Source organism: Chiloscyllium plagiosum, chromosome 22, assembly GCF_004010195.1.
Source record: "Chiloscyllium plagiosum isolate BGI_BamShark_2017 chromosome 22, ASM401019v2, whole genome shotgun sequence".
Classification (NCBI taxonomy): domain Eukaryota; kingdom Metazoa; phylum Chordata; class Chondrichthyes; order Orectolobiformes; family Hemiscylliidae; genus Chiloscyllium; species Chiloscyllium plagiosum.
Genome location: NC_057731.1, coordinates 6,700,353 through 6,713,787, shown reverse-complemented (window position 1 = coordinate 6,713,787; position 13,435 = coordinate 6,700,353). Strand labels below are relative to the sequence as shown.

At 41.0% G+C, this 13,435-nt stretch overlaps 1 protein-coding gene across 8 annotated transcripts in view; it reads right to left on the bottom strand.

Annotated features, from left to right (window-relative positions):
* Positions 1-6,291: 6,291 nt before the first annotated feature.
* ank3b (ankyrin 3b) overlaps positions 6,292-13,435 on the bottom strand; it is a 737,210-nt gene continuing 730,066 nt past the window's right edge. For all 8 annotated transcript variants that reach the window (XM_043712330.1, XM_043712329.1, XM_043712328.1 and 5 more), the window contains one exon: positions 6,292-7,732. The gene's annotated coding sequence lies outside the window, so the exon portion shown is untranslated. The remainder of the gene's footprint in view (positions 7,733-13,435) is intronic.

Sequence of the window (13,435 nt, the reverse complement as noted above, 5' to 3'; positions counted from 1 at the left end):
GTTACCAATGGATTAGGTTCGGATAGCTTCAGTGTGGGTAGGGGCTGCCGTCAGGGATGTCCCCTCTCGCCATTGCTATTTACGCTAATAATTGAGCCACTAGCAGAAGCTATATGAGCTGATCCTAATATAACGGCCCCGAGGATTGGTACAGGTAAACATAAAACTACCCTTTATGCAGATGATGGTCTCCTATTCCTCAGTAATCCCCTGATGTTCGTGCCTCGCTTAATCCAAGTTATTAATACATTTAGTGCATTTTCAGGTGATAAAATTAATTTCTCAAAATCGGAGGCTATGCCAATGGGTGGCCTCGCTAGTATATCTCACTTATTGGACGGATCCCACGTTCCCTTTCAATGGTCCCTGGAGGGTTTCTTATATTTAGGCATTTTTATTACCCCCAGTATTTGGTCAGTTATACAAGGCTAACTTTGTGCATTTACTGGAAAGGATAAGGCAGGACCTCCAGCAATGGGGAGACCTTCCAATTTCCTGGCTAGGTAGAATAGCACTAATTAAAATGAATGTCCTGCCCTGGCTCCTATACCCTATGAGAATGCTTCCAGTGGTGCTGCCGAGGCTGGCACTACATAAATTATATGGCTGGTTGGGTTCCTTTATCTGGAATCATAAACAGCCCCTCATTAAGCTGAGGAAGCTACAGCTTCCACAGGCAAGGGGAGGATTGGACTTCCCAGATTTTAGGAAATATCAGTTAAGTTCCCTATTAAGTTACATAGCTGATTGATTGCAGGTCAGACAAGACCCAATTTGGCTGGACATCAAGGCTTCTCAAGTAAAATGCCCACTTATTAACCTTTTATTTTCAGACAAGAGGAAAATCATTACGGATCAATGTAAAAACCCTATAATACTAAACACAATTAAAGCTTGGAATATAATGCGGCAAAATGAGGGCAACTCACATTAAACATCCCCCTATACTCCGATAGTGGGAGTATGGGGATATCAACCGGGGTTTACAGATGCCACTTTCAAATTCTGGAGATCCAGGGGTATCTCATGTTTAGGGGATCTGTTTAAAGAAGGGGTCCTGAGGTCTTTTGAACAGCTACGTCAGAAATAATGGAGACCTCTTTTGATACTTCCAAATTCGAGATTACTTACAGAAGAAGACTACGTTATTAGATAGTCTTTATAAATCAGATAGAGAACGTAGAGTGCTACGGCCATGGGGGTATCTTCCGTCAGCACTATTAATCATTTATTACATGATGAAGTATCGGGAGATATGGACAATCTGCTTAAAACATGGGATCAGGATTTGGGACTGGAAATCTCTATAGAAACATGGAATGACATTTAGGAAAATGCCAGAAGAATCACCATCTGCAACAGAACTCAGGCAATTCAGTTGAAGATACTTCATAGGGCCCAGATAGCACCGGACTGATTGGCAAAATTTAAGGCAGGAGCATCTCCAATATGTCCCAAATGTAAAATAGAGGTGGGCACTCTTGTACATTGCTTATGGACCTGTCATAAGATCCGTAGATATTGGACTAAAGTAGCAAGTGCTCTGACAGAAATCTTAGGAACGGAAATTAGAGTGGACCCTGTATCTCTCCTTTTGGGCTTTTCGAACTTACCCTCCCTGGATATGCACAGGAAGAGATTATTTTCTATTCTCTCTTTCTGTTCAAGGAAAAATATTTTGGTAAACTGGGTGGCTGAGAGCCCCCCTGGACTTTCAAATTGGCACAGATTAATCATGGAACGTATCCCCCTTGACTTCCTTACAAATAATGGTGCATCAAAAGACCGCATTATTCCATTAAAATACGGCAGCCCTTCTTGAATTACATAAATACAGATATTTCGGCCATTCTAACAAGGGCTTTTATTTAATTGAGATGGCGAACCTGGCTGGTCCGGGGCCCCTTGGGAGAGGAATCCCACATGAATACGGGTTTTGTTACGATTTGATGTTAATACATTCCGAGCATGTATCTCACCACCCAATTTCTGTGTTATCCGTCAGTTTTTTTCTCTCTTATTTGAATAATGTAAGAGATTTAATTATACACTTTGGTTAGTTGTAGGTTAGATTAGTAGTTAGTTGAGTTTTGTCTTTTTTTCCTCTTGGTATTTTTCTCTTGTTAAATTTTGGTTATTATTTATTTAAGATTTAATTGTATATCAATGTTTATACTTGGGTTTTTTTTATTTTGTAAACTTGTAAAAATGTTAAATTTTCAATGAAAATATCTATAAAAAAAACCATAAGACCATAAGACATAGGAGCAGAAATTATGCCATTCAGCCCATCGAGTCTGCTCTACTATTCAATCATAGCTGATAGGATTCTCAACCCCATTCTCCTGCTTTCTCCCTGTAATCCTTGATCCTCAAGAAACTATCTATCTCAGTCTTGAATATACTCAATAACCTGGCCTCCACGATGAATTCTATAGATTCACCACTCTCTGGCTGAAGAAGTTTCTCCTTATCTCCATTCTGAAAGGTCTTCCCTTCACTGTAAGGCTGTGCCCGCGGGTCCGAGTCTCTCCTACCAGTGGAAACATCTTCCCAACATCCACTCTGTCCAGGCCATTCAGTATTCTGTATGCTTCAATTAGATCCCTCTCTCATCCTTCTAACCTCCAACGAGTTGAGACTCAGAGTCTTTAATTGTTCCTCATATATTAAGCTTTTCATTCCTGGGACCATTCTCGTGAACTTCCTCTGAACATGCACTAGGGCCAATACAACCTTAATGAGATATGGGGCCCAAAACTGCACACAATATTCCAAATGTGGTCTCACCAGAGCCTTTTAGAGTCTCAGTATACAGCCTAAGTAGAGGATGGATAAATAAGCTATAGGATGTGGACAGCTCTGCATGAGGCAATGATAAATGCTAAAGTTGTTCTGTTTTTTTACATAATTTCTTAAATAAATCACCAAGGTTAAACACTCCAAACAGAACAACTCCCATCTTGTAAGAATGACAGGCAGAAAAAAATGGTTCAATTGGTGACTGGAAAGAGCTGATGGATAAGCAGGAAGGTGGAAACTAATATTCATCATTGTAAACATAAGCATTATTTAGATCATAAGAAACAGGTGCAGGAGTACAGCATTAAGCCCATTGAGGCTGCTTTGAAATTTGAACCTACATGTAAATTGATCACCACAATCTGAGCCTGCATCCGTTTGTCGCAGGTTGCAAAAGAGACAGACACAATTATATTGATTTTGTTTTTGTTAAAAAAATAACAAGGCCAACTCACTGCTCATTGTCAAGGCTCTGTTCAGTAAATGGTGATACAATATGACAGTGTATGGACCTAAAATTAGTGTCTGGCCACTTTCTATTTGTTCTTCCACTGCCAGTTATTTTGTAAGTTCTCTGTAATTACACAGAATAGACATTACAGACACAGACCATCTGCTCTATTTATATTCGACACAGTCTCCTTTCACTCTGCTTCATTCGTTTACATATTGTTTAAAACATTTCAACGCATGGGAAAAAACTCCAATATTTCATAAAGATATACATTCATATAGCACCATAATGAAGGCAGCACTGCACAGCAAGCTCATACAAACCGCAATGTGACAATACCAGACAATATGTGTTAGTGATGGCAGTTGAGGGATAAATACTATACAAGTCTCGAGGAAGATCTTGCCAGTTTTTCTTCCGAGTGCTGTCATAGGAACTTCATGTCCATCCAGGAGGATATATGGTTCAACATTTCAACAAAAAGACTGCGCCAGTGCAGGGTAACATGCCATCAGTGTCATCCTGAAGTGTCAATCTGGATTCTGTGACCAAGTGAGAAGCACAGGGAACTGTAATGGGTCAATGTATCTAGTAATTAGTGCAGATCAAGGCTTAAGTAGTACAACAGCAGGGGTGGTGGTGGTGGATATAGCTATATTGAGGGTTGTACTTGGTGTTTCCAATGTAGCTGTCAAAACACTGTTGCTTAGATTTCATTGACTGGAATCCCCAGAGTTCTAGGGCAATGATAGCACAGGATCTTGGACTCCTGAAGTGCACCAATTTGAGCAAAAACTCCACTTGATGTCTAAGTTTTAGAATTCAAGATTTGTAAATTTAAAGGCAATCCCAATTGACAAATGAGTTCAACAAACTGTATTTATATATCACCTCTAGTATAATACATCCCCATGATGCTCAACACTTCTTTTCCTTCATTCATATGACAAGGGCATCACTGGCTCAGTCTATGTTTGTCACTCATCCCTAATTGCCCTGAAACTGAGTGACTTGCTAGGGCAGGTAGGTTGCTGTGGAGTCTGGAGTTACATGGAGGCCCGATTGGGCAAGGATGGCAGATTTCCTTCCCTAAATGACATTAGCCAATCAGACAGGATTTTGCAGCGATCAAAAATGGCGAACGATGCTTTTAGATTAGATTTTAATTCTAGATTTTGTTAAAGATTGGACTCAAATATCTGCATGTGCCATGGTGGGTTTCAAACCGATATCCACAAAGAACTGCCTGGACTACTGGCAGTCTCCCGACACTGAGATACATCAGGCCATCCGACTAAAATCTGTAAAAGTTCCTCTTAAACAGTACTCAGGAGGTAGACAGGGGCTTGGCTCATGGAGAGAATTGCAGAGCTTAGGGCCGAAGCAGTAGAATGTATAGCATCATTATGGAGACCAACTGGGGAACGGTTTAAACTCTGGGATGCTCAAGGGATCAGAATTGGCAGAGCTCGGAGATCTTGTGGCGGTGAGGAGGGTTGTAAAGCTGGAAGAGATCAGAGATAGGGAATGGGGAGGCCACACAGAGGAACCTATTAACAGGGATGAGAATTTTAAAATCAAGGTGTTGCTGAAACAGGAGCTAATGCAGGTCAGCAAGCATACAGGCAGGAGTAATGGGTGATTCAGACAGAGTTTTTAGAAACCCCACAGTGCAGTTCGAGGCCATTTGGCTCATCAAGTCTGCACGGGCCCTCTGATGAGCATCTGGAACCCCACATTTACCATAGTTAACCCACCCAGCCTCTCTGGACACTACAGGAGAATTTAGCATGGCAAATCCACCTTACCTGCACATCTTTGGACTGTGGAAGGAAACTGGAGCACCCAGAGGAAACCCACACAGACGCAAGGAAAGTGTGCAAACAACACAGAGATAGTCACCCTGAGGGTGGAATCAAACCTGGGTCCCTGGTGCTGTGAGGCAGCAGTGCTAACCACTCAGCCATCATGCTTCCCAAATTTCCTATTGAATACAGGAATATATAACACATTTAATTGTACATATTAAATCACTCCTGATTACTGACATACCTTTTTAGATTTTGTAGAGAGGGAGTTTTATATTTTAATGACAGTAATCCTTCATTAGAAAGTTCCTATATTTCACCTCTTCTGACTATATCCCTAACACAGATGAAGATAGATCTGTTGAGAAATATTTGTTTCTGAGAACATGAAAACACAGTTCAGAAAATTGTGGTTTGTTTCTTGCTCAGACCATGTAGATTAGTTCACTGTGCCTCTATTTAATGAAATGGTCTCCTGTACACTAAAGCTATTGATAGGAATGGAAAAGCTATTATAACGGTTACTTGTAATAATTATGAAGTTCAAGTATTTAAATGCCAGAATCAAATTTGTAGAACTGAAGGATATTTTATTTAAGATGTGCAGCAGTGCAAGAGAAAAGTTGGTCCTGAATAGAATCTTACTGTGCTGTCAACACTGGGATGTTGGACTCCTGAGTGGTAGGGGGTTGAAAATCCCAGACTGAAACCACAGATGGTACACTCCGTTATCTTAACTGCATGGTTATCTGTGATGGCCTGGCAAAGGATGCATAATTCAGAATCTGGCCACAGTGACTGTCAAGCTGAAGTCATCTTGACAAGAACAAGAGATGGTAAAGATTTGAATAAAACAAATTTTTCAAGGGATATGAACATTGCTGCCTGGGCTTTGGCATTATTGCTCATCCGTAATCACCTTGCAGAAGCTGGCCTTGAGTTGCCTTCTTGAACCACTGCAGTCCACGGGATGCTGTTAGGTTGGGCCTTCCAGGGTTATTACTCAGTGGCAAGGCAGAAACAGTCAATTAGCTTCCAAGTCATGGTGCTGTGTGGCTCGGAGGGGAACTTGCAGGAAGAGGGGTGTTCCTGTGTATCTGCTGCTCTTGTCCTTCTGGATGGTAAAGGTCACAGGTTTGGAAGGCATCATCAAATGAGCATTGGGGATGAGGGTACAGCTGCAATTTAATACTGGAATCAGATTTTCTGAACAAAATGCACAAATACTAGTGATTGAACACAATTTATTTTTGCTTGAATAATCAACTGGATCATTCAGTGGAGTTTTGTTGTTTTCATACATAGTTATAAGAGCTATCTTCAGTGACTGCTTAATGTTTTCATATGAATATAATCAACAAAGGAGAGTAATTCACCAAATTCAATGGTAGACCGCCCTTTTAACCACAGCAGGCCTTAACAACCTATTATTACACTGCTAAAAAAGATTACAGACGATCGGCTTATGGAAAGACTTCTACATCTTATCGCCAATACACATGATACAGTAATAATTTTACACCGTGTTGCCAGTCTACAAGCGTGTACGTTCTCATTGTCCCAACTTGGTTGGTCAATACTGTGCCTGCATGAGAATTAGTTCAAGTACTGAATTGCAAGCAATAAACCCTTCTAGAAGCAAGTACTTGAAACACTTCCCCTTTGCATTATGTATGGCATCTTTTAAGATTGTTTCATTATTTTTAAAAAAGAAGCAAGAAAAATGAAAGGGAAACGTGTGATAAATCTTGTGTTAAATTCCAACACCATGGCTGAAAACTGCAGGAGAAAAGAAAGTTTAATTAAAATGAGGGACACATGCATTGGAATATTGATGTTTTGGTTTTTAAGAATACTTTTGTCTCAGTAGAATTACACATTGTTTTCCCCCATGTTTTTGAAAATCATTTTGAACTGTGCAGTGTAGTCTGAAAGAAAGCTATCTCAGTTAAAATGAAGCCAGTGTTTTTGCATATACAAAGATTATACCTTTTCTATTAATTGTACAAGAAATTGTGGATTCACACTCAAAACATTTTAAGTAAGTGGAATCAACTTCTAAAGCGTGAATCAGACACTAAAACAGTTGAGGTGCTGTTAGTGTGTTTGCATTGCTTCCAGAAATGCCACCTGATCAGAATTATTTTTATTTGTTTTTACAGAGTTCTTTATGTACAGCAAAACCATTGATGATTTTTTTCTTTTTTTTTTCTTTTTTTTTTAAATAAGCAAGTAGGTTTGTTTAATACCCTGAAACCATGGGTTCAAGAAAATTATAAGGCTAGATGCTGTGTGTAATAAGTGATTTGTACACTCCTTGCTGGAACCTCAATGTGTTGTGATCTGCTGTGAACATCCTCAGTCACAGGAAATGTATCAAAGGCGCTAAATTGAAAGAAAAAAACTCCTCGGCTCAGTTTGAAGAGTTGCCCGTACCGATGGTGTGCGTCAAGTGCCCATGGAGCGCCAATCACACCCTCTTCAGATCAACGAATGCAAGTGATTTCCCATGCGGTTTTAAAGTTGCTCATGCTAAATTAAAATATCCTCTTGTATCTAAACCATGCTTTAATGTGTGAAAGCAGCAGGCACACACTTCATCTGCAGTCCGCTCATCCTCTGCTCCAGCCATTTCCTTTCTGAACACTGGCAGTAGTAAAATGCTTCTCTGTAAAAAAAACAAAACAGACACTTGCATTTACATCAGATCTCCTGCATATGGGATGGCCCACAAAGCATTCTAACGCCTGCTCAGTGCTTTTGTAGGATGGACGCTGTTCAATGCAGGAAATGTGCCCAGAGTGAGGTCTGTCAAACAACGGAAAAATCAAACAAAGAACTATGGGTGCTGGAAATGTGAAGCAAAAACAGAAATTGCTGGAGAAACTCAGCAGGTCTGGCAGCATCTGTGGAGGGAGGAATAGAGTTAATAGAGTTAACGTTTCAAGTCCAGAACTCTAAGTACTGGAAATGTTAACTCTGTTTCTTTTTGTGACGATGCTGCCAGACCTGCTGAGTTTCTTCTGCAATTTCTACTCTTGGTTTCTGACAAACACCTCATATTGTATGGCTGAAGGATAAATATTGGCTGAGGACACTGGTGGGGACTCTCGTGCTCCTCCCCAGAATAGTCTAGGTTAAAGGGCACATCTCAATTTAATGTCTCATCTGAAAGTGGTCTTTCAATCAGTGCATCATTCCTTCAGTACTGCGCTGGCGCGTCAGTGTGGATTGTGTCTGCAAGTCTCCGGACTGGAGCAAGACCACATGACTTATGAGTGAGAATGTGACCACTGAGCCTAAACATCTAAAATCGGGAGTCAATTAAATGCAGTCCTCCTGAAGCCAAATTACAAAGTGTAATACACTGAATTTTCAACCACTGGCCATAAAAGAGGCATGTTTTTAGCAGATAGTATTATCACACATTTTATTCCGAAGGAGGGTATCCCTTTCAACAATCTTTATCATCCACGTCCATAATTTGTCTTTAGACTGGCAACTTCCTCACTTTTACTTGAATCTCGTTCCACAGGGAATGGTGTCCATTTTTACAGAGGTTACTCAAGTCAGGGAGCAGTCGAGGTAATGGATGCATGAAAGAAACTGCAAGGTAACAGTGATACGGTTGGATTAACGGCTACAAATGTGGCAGATGGATTCCAATATCACAAAATGTGACGTGGTACTTTTGGCTAAAAAAAAGTCTTTGGGTTGGTGAAAAGCAGAATGGCAAGGTTTGATGGGTGGGTCCCTACCTCAAATCAAGGTGGTTAGAAAAAAAAAGGGAGTTATAATTGCAGCTACAAGACAGAGGGGCAATGTTTGTTTGACATTCCAAGGTCAGGTGGGGCAGAAACTGCATTCATTAGGTGTAACCATATAACTTTATACATAACTAACCCTATATTAAAACTGACCTTGTGAATTTTATAGCAATTAGTTGGAATTAGCATCTTTTGGTATCTCTTGTGATTTGAATATTGTGTCTATGCCAAGAGATTACATTAGATTAGATTCCCTACAGTGTGGAAACAGGCCCTTCGGCCCAACAAGTCCACACCGACTCTCCAAAGAGTAACCCAGCCAGACTCATTTCCCTCTGACTAATGCACTTAACACTATGGGCAATTTAGCATGGCCAATTCACCTGACCTGCACATCTTTGGATTGTGGGAGGAAACCAGAGCACGCGGAGAAAACCCACGCAGACGCGGGGGGAATATGCAAACTCCACACAGTCACTCACCCAAAGTTGGAATCGAACCTGGGTCCCTGGCACTGTGAGGCAGCAGTGCTAACCACTGAGCCACCGTGCAAGGAGTTTTGTGCAAATTCAGAGCAGTAGATATATGTAAGAGGCAGCCTGATAACAGATGAGATTAGATTCCCTACAGTATGGAAACAGGCCTTTCGGCCCAACAAGTCCATACCGACCCTCTGAAGAATAACCCACCCAGATCCATTCCATTACCCTATATTTACCCCTGACTAATACACCTAACACTATGGGCAATTTAACATGGCCAATTTACCTGGTCTGCACATCTTTTGGATTTGTTTGGGAATAGACAGTCCAAAGTTTGTAGTTTAGCAAGAATGAAAAGAAAAGTATAATCCCACGTTAACATATACTCTTTTAGGTGGCTGAGTACTGAGAAATTAAGAAATGCAATTGACACCGATCGTGAAGAGATCTGGTTGAATTCTTCTAAAACAAAGGGCTATAGACAGTGGAGAGGATCAGAGGGACTGAGTGACAAATGGGTAAGCAGAGACCTCTAAAGGGCACCATCTTGAATTCGAGAAAATAAACAATGGTAGCTTCCCAACCTAAATAAATATTCTGATGTCCAAGGACTGGAGGGGGGAGGGGAGGAAACAAAGACATTGTGAAAAAGTTGAGGAATTCAGATAAGATTCTTGACCTGGAAAAGTGACTGAGTTTCAGTCTTATTAACGGAATGCGAACTGATGTTGTCTCGTTACGTAAAATGGTTATTGTAGAAATATTTGGAGTAGAGACCGTTAATGCCACCTTAGGATCAATCTCCTGTTTAAAACACACTTACAGACAGTACATAAATAGAAGGAGTTATAACTGCAGCTGCAGGATAGAGGGGCCATGTTTGTTTGACATTCTGTCAGGTGGAAAGAAGCTGTACACATCAGGTGGAACCATATAACTTTATACATACCTAACCCTATATTAAAACTGATCTTATGAATTTTATAGCAATTAGTAGGAATTAGCATCTTTTTGTATCTCTTGTGATTTGGGTAATAGGAAATATAAGATGAATAACAGAATTTGATAAGGATAGCAATGAATGCAATGAATAACAGAAATTGAACAGTCCTTAGAGACAAGCAAGTCTGGCAAACGTCTGAGAAAGGGTTAACATTGGAATTAATGGGGTACGTTGTAAGATTCCAAGGCTGGTGGCTCAGTGGTTAGCACTGCTGCCTCACAGCACCTGGGACCTGGGTTTAATTACAGCCCCAGGCGACTGTCTGTGTGGAGTTTCCTCCGGGTGCTCCGGTTTCCTCCGGGTGCTCCGGTTTCCTCCCACAATGCAAAAATGCGCAGGTTAGGTGAATTTGCAGTGCTAAAATGCCCACAGTTCTCAGGGATGTATAGGTTAGGTGCATGAGTCAGGGGTAAATGTAGGGGAATGGGTTTGGGTGGGATACTCTTCGGAGGGTCAGTGTGGACTTGTTGGGCCTAAGGGCCTGTTTCCACACACTAGGGATTCTAATTCTAAAAAAAAAATGGTCTGATGATAACAATGTCTGGTAAACATCATGAGGTCATGGGGAATCTAAGGTTGACCATGAAGTTGTCCATCATCGATAATGTATTCACAGGTTTGGATGTGTAGGTCACAGGGGATGTGGCAAGCTCTGATGTTATATATGTTATATATAACCGTTGTAACATGGTATGTATCAATATCCTCTATTTGGAAAGAGTGTCACTGAGTGGTCTGATATGAGCCATGTTTAAGAGGCAACTGGGCCCCACGTGAAAGCCGGATTTGGAGGGGTCTCTGCCCTCTCCCACACGTGTGGTAAAAGAACTCTGAATAAAGGTCACTTATACTGCTGAACACAGAACTGGAAACTCCTCTTGAATACCGGACATATGGGAGTAATAGTCAAATGTTTTTGACTACTTTTTAAGGTTAAAATTATGAGGTCGACTGTCACATGGAGGGGCTGGAATTCATGCCCATCAAAATTCAGACCATATCATTAGCAGAAGCCCAACTGATCTCTTAACAAATAAAAAACAAAACAAAAATTGAATTATGGCAATTCTGAAAACCTGGAGCAGAACACAACAGCCAGCACGCTAACTCATAAACACTGATCTGTGATCTTTGAGGGACGAGGGTCGACCTTTACACGAGATATATGGAAAATTACAGATTATTTGGCCAGAAATAGGGGTTCAACTTTTACATGAGATCAACAATGACTCCAATATATACTGAAGTCTCTCTCTAACAGTCTATGGACTAGTAACCAGACATTGAAGGCAAAAATCTTTGCCCCCTGCCAACCACCGTGTGATTGGTTTTCAGATGAACAAATGAACAAGATTTGGGAACAATCTTGGGTTGGGAACAAGATACAGAGATGTGCTTTGATTTCCACCAGCAGGGAGTCTGTCTCACTGTTCTCTGCAGTCAAATTCCATTTTAAATCTGAGGAAGACCAGTTCAACAATTGCTGTAAACTATGACTTTGAACTGATATGTCAGAGACCTTTTACGATTGGTCCAGTCACTCTGGGTCTCTCGCAAACCCTGTGCAAGTATCCAAAGATTCTATGGAAGAAAACTGAAAAGCAACATTCTGACCAAAATAAGACTCATAAGGATCATCTCAGCAACTTATGAAAAGGAATCAACGGACTGCCTAACCAGTTTTCCCCCACCCAGTATCAACACTTCCCTAACTGTGTGTCCCTGTGTAGGTTTTGTCTCTGTGTAGGTGATGTACACGTGAGTGTGTAAGGGGAGTTTTATATGCTGATGGTTTATAACTGTTTCCTGTGGTTACAGTCTAGACAGTTGTAACAAACAGTAATCCTTGTTAAGTCTGGTAACCTGGTCTGCGCTTTCTATCAACCTGGATCTGAAAATCAGGTCCATTGGGTAATTTCGTACGCATATTGTCTACAATGGCTCAGTGGTCAGCGTTGCTGTCTCACAGCACCAGGGACCTGGGTTTGATTCTAGCCTCAGGGTGACTGTCTGTGTAGGTTTTGCACATTCTCCCTATGTCTGCGTGGGGTTTCCTCCGGGTGCTCTGGTTTCCTCCCACAGTCCAAAGATGTGCAGGTCAGGTGGATTGGCCATGAGAAATTCAGGGCTACAGGGATAGGGTGGGGTGGGGAGATGGGGAGGAGACAAAGGGGTCATTTGATAATGTTTGACATTATCAAGGGATGGGAAAGAGCCATTGAAACAGACTGGTTCCAGTAGTTGAGCAAATCAGAACAATAATGCACCGTTATAATATTAAACACAGGAGATTTTGGATGGAGAATGACAGGAAGGTTTTAAACATTGGCTATTAAACATTGACCTGGAGTTTATGACAGAAGGAAAAGGAGGGTTTGAGTTATAAGGAGAGGCTGGATGAACAGGGACTTTTTTCACCGGAGAGCAGAAGGTTGAGGATGACTTTATAGAGGTTTATAAAATCATGACGAATATAGATATGAATGGGAGGTGTCTTTTCCCTCGGGTGGAGAGTTTCAAGATTAGAGGGCATATTTTTAACATTTTAAAAATGGGGACAAAGATTTAAAAAAGACAAAAGGGGGCTTTTTTTTAACCCAATGGTTTGTGTGTGTGAAATGAACTTCCAGAGGAAATGGTGGATTTGGGGTACAGTGACAATGTTTAAAAGACATTTGGATAAGTTCATGAATAAGCTATGTTTGGAGGGATAGGGGCCAAGCCAGGGAAGGTGGGAATGGTTTAGTTTGCGATTATGGTCAGCTTGGACTGGCTGGACAAAAGGGTCTGTTCCCATGCTGTATGACTTTGTGACAAAAGGATGTTGAGATGTGGGAAAACTGTAGACACATGGGATTAGTATAACTGCATGTGGGGGACAAACACCAAGATAGACTGGTGAAGCCGTACTGTATGACCTGTGTTGTAATTTTAATGTAATTCTAACTGACAATTCCTAGCCTGGATAAATTTGTAAGCTACTGCTATAAGGAATCAATATGTTCTCATTCAACAGCATTATGCTCTTCATCCCCATAATTCAGCCAGTTCCAAAGTTCTTTTTCCCAAAGTCATAGTCATAAGATGTACAGCATGGAAACAGACCCTTCGGTCCAACC